Source organism: Kogia breviceps, chromosome 9, assembly GCF_026419965.1.
Source record: "Kogia breviceps isolate mKogBre1 chromosome 9, mKogBre1 haplotype 1, whole genome shotgun sequence".
Lineage (NCBI taxonomy): Eukaryota > Metazoa > Chordata > Mammalia > Artiodactyla > Physeteridae > Kogia > Kogia breviceps.
This window is the reverse complement of record NC_081318.1, coordinates 50,003,597-50,011,013: the sequence shown is the minus strand read 5'-3', so window position 1 is coordinate 50,011,013 and position 7,417 is coordinate 50,003,597.

Below are 7,417 nucleotides of genomic sequence, written 5' to 3'. Positions count from 1 at the left end.
CAAGAGAAGCCACCACAATGAGAAGCCCACACACTGCTACGAAGAGTAGCCCCTGCTCACCGCAACTAGAGAAAGCCCGTGTGCAGCAATGAAGACCCAACACAGCCAAAAATAAATTTATTTTAAAAAATAACTTGCAGGTCATGCAAGAGGAACTTGTTTCATTCAAGTGAAATTTTGATACTCAGACTCTAGTTTGTTGAAGCTGCCATCTAAAAAAAAAAACAGGTATTCTGATAGGACTGATCCTGTTGTGATATATTTCTACTAATTTCCAAAATCTATACAGAAAAAAGGAAATCATCTATACTAAGCTGTTTATCATAGTCTTTTTGTAGGCCTAGCACTGCTGTCAACAGTGGGTTTGTAAATGATACAGAACCTTTTGTTCAGATCAGAAATTGATGACTACCTTGAATTTTAGCTTACAGCATTTCTGGAAACTTGTCCATGTATTTTAATATCCCTTATGTTGTATCTGTTTCTTACTGGTGCTATAAAAAGTTGTCACAAACTTGAATGGCTTAAAACAACAAATTTATTATCTTATTTCTGGAGTCCAAAATACAAAGTCAAGGTATTGGGGTTCCCTGGCAGTCCAGGGGTTGACTGCACACTTCTCTGTGGGGAACGCAGGTTTGGTCCCTTGGTCGGGGAACTAAGATCCCGTATGCCATGCAAAGTGGCCTAAAAATTAAAAAAACAGTCAAGGTATTAGGGCTGGTTCCTGGAGGCCATCTATATTCCTTGGTTCCTGGCCCCTTCCATCTTCAAACCCAGTATAGCACAGTCTCTCAACAAGTTACTTCACCTCTCTGTACCTCAGTTTCCTCATCTGTGAAATAGAGGTAAATAAAGATGAAATATAAGCATATGAGACACTTAAAACAATGCCTTGTATATGGTAATAAAAATGTGTGTTACCTATTTTTAGTAGGGACACCGCAGGCTGTTGTATGGAGGTTCCCCAACTTAATCAGTTGCTGGGTATGAACACTTAGGTTGTTTGTAGTTTTTTGCTGTTAGATTAATGTGGTGAACATTTAGTGTCTTTTCAGTTTCTTTCTCCAGTGGCATATAGTTTTCAGAGTACAGGTCTTTCATCTCCTTGGTTAGATTTATTACTAGGTATTTTATTTTTTTGGCCATGCCACGGGGCATGTGGGATCTTAGTTCCAAGGATCTTAGATCAGGGATTGAACTGGTGCCCCTTGTGTTGCAAGTGCAGACTCTTAACCACTGGACTCCAGGGAAGCAAGGTGGTGAACATTCTTTTACATAATGTATAGTGAAACTTAAGTAGATATAGACGGATTTCCAGAAATTAATGAAGTCAGTCTTGTACTGGTGTACGACTCTTCCATCATTACCCCATATCCTCAGTTGTACTGCAGATTAATAATACTAAGACTGATTTTATTGCCAATTCAATGGCGTCGTTTTAATTTGCATGTCTGTGATATTTTTGTTGAACATTCTTTTCATGCTTTGCTGTTTGCATTTCCTCATCTATAACTGAATTGCCAATTTTACAAATTTTTTAATCTGTAGCAGTTCCTTATGTAATATTAATTTTTTGTATTGCAAATATTTTCTGCCAATGTTTTTTGACATGATTTATGATAACCATTTTGTCATACCAAATTTTATGTGGTCAACCCTTGTCAGTCTTTATGTCTTTTGGATTTCATGTCTTGTTTGAAAATACCTCTCCCATTCTGAAGTTACATGGATAGTCTTAAAATTTCTTCTATTTTCATTTTCTTCATTTCATTTTTATAGTCAGGTCTTTAATCTGAGATGTTGTTGAATATTTTTGTGAAGGTTTCTGACTTTTGTTTCCCAAGATGGACATCAGTGCCTCTGAAGAAGTAGATGTGTAGGTAGCAGTTTCCCTAATCTCATGGATCAAAGATAATCGTTATGCCACTACAAAAAGACTTGGCCAACATATAAAACTGAAGTTTTTCTTTTTCATAAAAGGCCTGAAATGTGTTTAAATACCTGGACAAATATTGGCATCGAGCAAAAGATAAAAATCTCTTAACATGAAGCTGAATATGAATAGTATGTGTATTTGTATGTAACCTATATGATACATAGACCCTTTCATCTTTTGTTGAAAAAATGAATTTGTACCTTTGAGTATTCAGATCAATGAGAGCAATTTTAACAACTTAAAGTTCCAGTAGGTGATTTGGTATAATCAAGGAAATTGTAGATGCCAATCTTCATAGCTTGATTCTTCTTACAGATGTAGTGTCTCCTCTAAATGTGTTGCACTATTCAGATACATGACAATCATCAGCATATCTGCTAATAGCAAATTAGGAGGGGGGATTTAGGGCTGTTGGGTTTTTTGGTGGGGTTTTATGTGTGTTTTTTTTGTTTTTGCGGTATGCGGGCCTCCCACTGTTGTGGCCTCTCCCGTTGGGGAGCACAGGCTCTGGACGCACAGGCTCAGCGGGCATGGCTCATGGGCCTAGCTGCTGCATGGCATGTGGGATCTTCCCGGACCAGGGCACAAACCCGTGTCCCCTGCATCGGCAGGCGGACTCTCAACCACCGCGCCACCAGGGAAGCCCTATGTGTGTTTTAAGAATTTATATTACGTTAAAAGATTTCTGAAGGCAATCATGTCACCTGGAAAATACAAAAATATGAAACTTCATTTGGAATCTTTATTTTCCCATTACAGCCCATGTTTTTACTGTAAAAGCAAACTATGAAAATCTCCATGATCACACATAAGAATTGTTTCATTCCTAGAATAACAGTTGATGAATATTTTTTATATTTTATCTCATTTAATCCTCAGAATAGCCTGCTGAAGTAGGCATGATTGACCCCATTTTACAGGTGAGGAAACTAGGGCACAAAAAGGCTGAAGAAGGTCAAGGTCAGTTGTATGAACTACAGCATTTAACTATGGGAATAAAGAAGAGGGGAGTGTTTTGAGGATAGGGTTTTGTCCATAGTAAGTCCCCAATATGTGCTTGTAGAATAAAGTGGTTTTGGATATAAAATGAGGTGATGTGGAGGTCAGGAAGAAAGGGATCCAGAATGACTCCCAAGTTTTCATTTTTTCTGGAATGGATGAAAATGTGATTTAGTGAGAAAGGGAACCTAGGAGAAACCTTGAAGGGGAGGATATTAAAGTGGCTTTGGACATATATTGAGGTATTCCTTTGATTAGTATATTACTTAGTATGCTTACAACACATTACATAATTTGGCCAGAAGTAGGAGATACCCAACTCAAACCTGCTTTGATAAGGGAAATTACTGCTGGCCTAGAGACAAAATAACAGTGGTTCAGGACTTCCCTTGTAGCACAGTGGTTAAGAATCCGCCTGCCAATGCAGGGGACACGGGTTTGAGCTCTGGTCTGGGAAGATCCCACATGCTGCGGGGCAACTAAGCCCGTGCGCCACAACTACTGAAGCCCGCGTGCCTAGAGCCCATGCTCCACAACAAGAAGCCACTGCAACGAGAAGCCCACGCACTGCGACGAAGAGTAGCCCCCGCTCGACACAACTAGAGAAAGCCTCCGCACAGCAATGAAGACACAATGCAGCCAAAAATAAATAAATTTTAAAAAATAATAATAACAGTGGTTCAGAGCATGGGCTCTGGAGTTTGACCCCATCAATGGGTTTGCATCCCAGCTCAACTATTTATTGTAGTTACTTAACTTCCCTATGCCTCAATATTCGCATCTATAAAACTACGAGGATGATCTTGATGGTATTTATCTCATGGGATTTTCAAGGTTAAATAAAAAACACCCAGAGCTAAATCTCCAGTACTTAATAAGGACCAGATAAATATTATTACCAATCTCCACTGTAAACCTCAGGATGACTGCAACTCTGGACTGGCACAACCCCAAGACTTGCCATCTCTGGTTATTGGCTCTCTTCTCTGGAACTCATCTCTGCAAATCAAAAACAGGAGTGCTGACAGCTCCCAGATCTCCAAATCTGCCTCTAAAGAAACGATGAGTTTTTCTTTCTCTGACGTCCAATTCAAAAATCCTTTGAGAGATCTGTTGGGCTTGGGTCAGATGCCCTCCCTGGAACTATCAATTATAACCAAATGTGTGTAGAAATATAATTGGATCAATCACTGGAAGAGTGCTTTCCAGAAAAAAAGGTGGATATTTTATATAAACAAAATGTTTAACTAATGCAAAGGATTTCAGCCAATTTGAAAGCACCTTCTTAAAATACCCTCTGTCCTTGCCTTTTAGAAAACTTCTAATGTGAATATTTTCAGTGTCTTAGAACACCCTGGAACTTCCTACCAACTCTACTTTTCAAATGAAGGTTGAAATCTGCCCTTTTACTTAAAGTATTGGGGGAAAAATTGACCTGAGAGAGTAGGACAAGAACATTGATATTTAAAACTGCTCTTGTAGCTCTATGAGTGCATAGAGAATTTTCATTTTTTTTCAGCTCTATTGAGAAGTACTTAACATACATTACTTGTTTAAGGCATACAGCATGATGGTTTGATTTACATATATTGTGAAATGATTACAATAGGTTCAGCTAAAATCCATCTTCTCATACAGACACAATAAAAAGAAAAGAAAGAAGAAAAAAATTTTTTCTTTGTGATGAGAATTTTTTAAGATTTATTCTCTTAGTAACTAACCTATATATCCTACAGCAGTGTTAGCTATAGTCATCATGTCATACATTACACCCCTAGTACTTACTTATAATTGGAAGTTTGTACCTTTTGACCCCCTTCCTCCAATTCCCCCTCACCCACCCTCCACTTCTGGAAACCACAAGTCTGATTTCTTTTTCTATGAGTTTTTTGTTTTTGTGTTTTAAGATTCCACATTTACATAAGATCATACAGTATTTGTCTTTATCTGACATTTCACTTAGGATAATGCCTTCAAGGTCTATCCATATTGTTGCAAATGGTAGGACTTCTGCATTTTTTATGGCTAAATAATATTCCTGTGTGTGTGTGTGTGCTGTAGATAGATATAGATACAGATATCACATATATATCACAACTTCTTTATCCATTCATCCATCAATGGACACAAATTTTTTCCATATCTTGGCTATTATAAATAATGCTGCTATGGGGATGCAGATTACTTTTTAAAAAATTTTATTTTATTTTATTTATTTATTTTTTTGGCTGCATTGGGTCTTCGTTGCTGGGTGCCGGCTTTCTCTAGTTGCAGTGAGCGGGGGCTACTCTTCATTGTGGTGCGCGGGCTTCTCATTGTGGTGGCTTCTCTTGTTGCGGAGCATGGGCTCTAGGTGCAAGGGCTTCAGTAGTTCTGGCACACGGGCTTAGTTGCTCCACAGCATGTAGGATCTTCCCAGACCAGGGCTCAAACCCATGTCCCCTGCATTGGCAGGTGGATTCTTAACCACTGTGCCACCAGGGAAGTCCCCCAGATTACTTTTTGAGTTAGTGTAGTGTTTTTGTTTCCTTTGGATATATTCCCAGAAGTGGAATTGCTGGACCATATTGTAGTTCTATTTTTAATTTTTTGAGGATCCTTCATATTGTTTTCCATAGTGGCTGCACCTATTTACAATCCCACCAGCAGTACACATGGGTTCTCTTTTCTCCACATCTGCAACAGTATTTTTGTTATCTCTTGTCTTTTTGATGATAGCCATTCTAACAGGTGTGAGGTGATAGGTCATTGTGGTTTTAATTTGCATTTCCCTAATGACTAGTGATGTTAAACATCTTTTCATGTACCTGTTGGTCTTTCATATATCTTCTTTGGAGAAGTGTCTGTTCAGGTCCTTTGCCCAGTTTTTAATTGGGTTATTTGTGGGGTTTTGCTATTGAGTTCTATGAGTTCTTTATATATTTTGGATATTAACTCCTTATCAGATATATAGTTTGCAAATATTTTTATTCATTCCATAGGTTGTCTTTTCACTTTGTTGATGGTTTCTTTTGCTGTGCAGAAAGGTTTTAGTTTTAGGTAATCTCACTTGTTTTTTATTTTGTTGCTTGTGCTTTAGATGTTATATCCAAAAAATCACTACAAACACATGTCAAAGAGCTTTACTCCTATGTCTTCTTCTAGGAGTTTTATGGTTTCAGGTATTACAGGATGGACTGGGAGTTTGGGATCAGCAGATGCACACTATTATATATAAAATGGATAAACAACAAGGTCCTACTGTATAGCCCAGTGAACTATATTCAATATCCTGTGATAAACCATAATGGAAAAGAATATGAGAAAGAACATATATATGTATAACTGAATCACTTTGCTGTACAACAGAAATTAATGCAACATTGTAAATCAACTATACTTCATATAAATTATACTTCAATAAATTTTAAAAAATATTAATCCCTCTCATTCATGAACACAGGATACCTTTCCATTTCTTTGTGTCTTCTTCCATTTCTTTCATCAGTGTCCTGTAGTTTTCAGGGTAGAGATCTTTCACTTCCTTAGTTAAATTTATTCCTGGTATTTTATTGTTTTTGGTGCTATTGTAAATGGAATCAATTTCTTTCTTTTTCAGAAAATTCATTGTTAGTGTATAGAAATACTACTGATTTTTGTACGTTAATTTTATATCCTGCAACTTTACTGAATTCATTGATTAAAGTTTTTTGGTCGAGTCTTTAAGATTTTCTATACATGAAATCATGTCATCTGCAAATAGAGACAATTTTGGGCTTCCTTGGTGGCGCAGTGGTTAAGAATCTGCCTGCCAATGCAGGGGACATGGGTTCGAGCCCTGGGCCAGGAAGATCCCACATGCCGCAGAGCAACTAATAAGCCTGTGCGCCACAACTACTGAGCCTGCACTCTAGAGCCTGTGAGCCACAACTTCTGAGCCCACGTGCCACAACTACTGAAGCCTGCGCACCTAGAGCCAGTGCTCCGCAATAAGAGAAGCCACCGCAATAAGAAGCCCATGCACCACAACGAAGAGTAGCCCCCGCTCACCGCAACTAGAGAAAGCCCACGCACAGCAACAAAGACCCAGTGCAGCCAAAAATAAATAAATAAAATAGAGACAATTTTACTTCTTCCTCTCTAATTCTGATACATTTCATTTCCTTTTTCTTGCCTGATTGCTCTAACTAGGACTTCCAGTACTATGTTGAATAGGAGTGGTGAGAGTGAGCACCCTTGTGTTGTTCCTGATCTTAGAGGAAACTCTTTCCACCTTGCACCATTGAGTATGATGTTAGCTGTAGGCTTGTCATATATGACCTTTATTATGTTGAGATATGTTCCTTCTATGCCTAATTTGTTAAGAATTTTTATCATGAATGAGTGTTGGATTTTTGTCAGATGTTTTTTCTGCATCAGTTGAGGTGATCATATCATTGTTTTCTTTCACTCCATTACTGTGATTGATCACATTAATTAATTTGCATATGTTGAAGCATC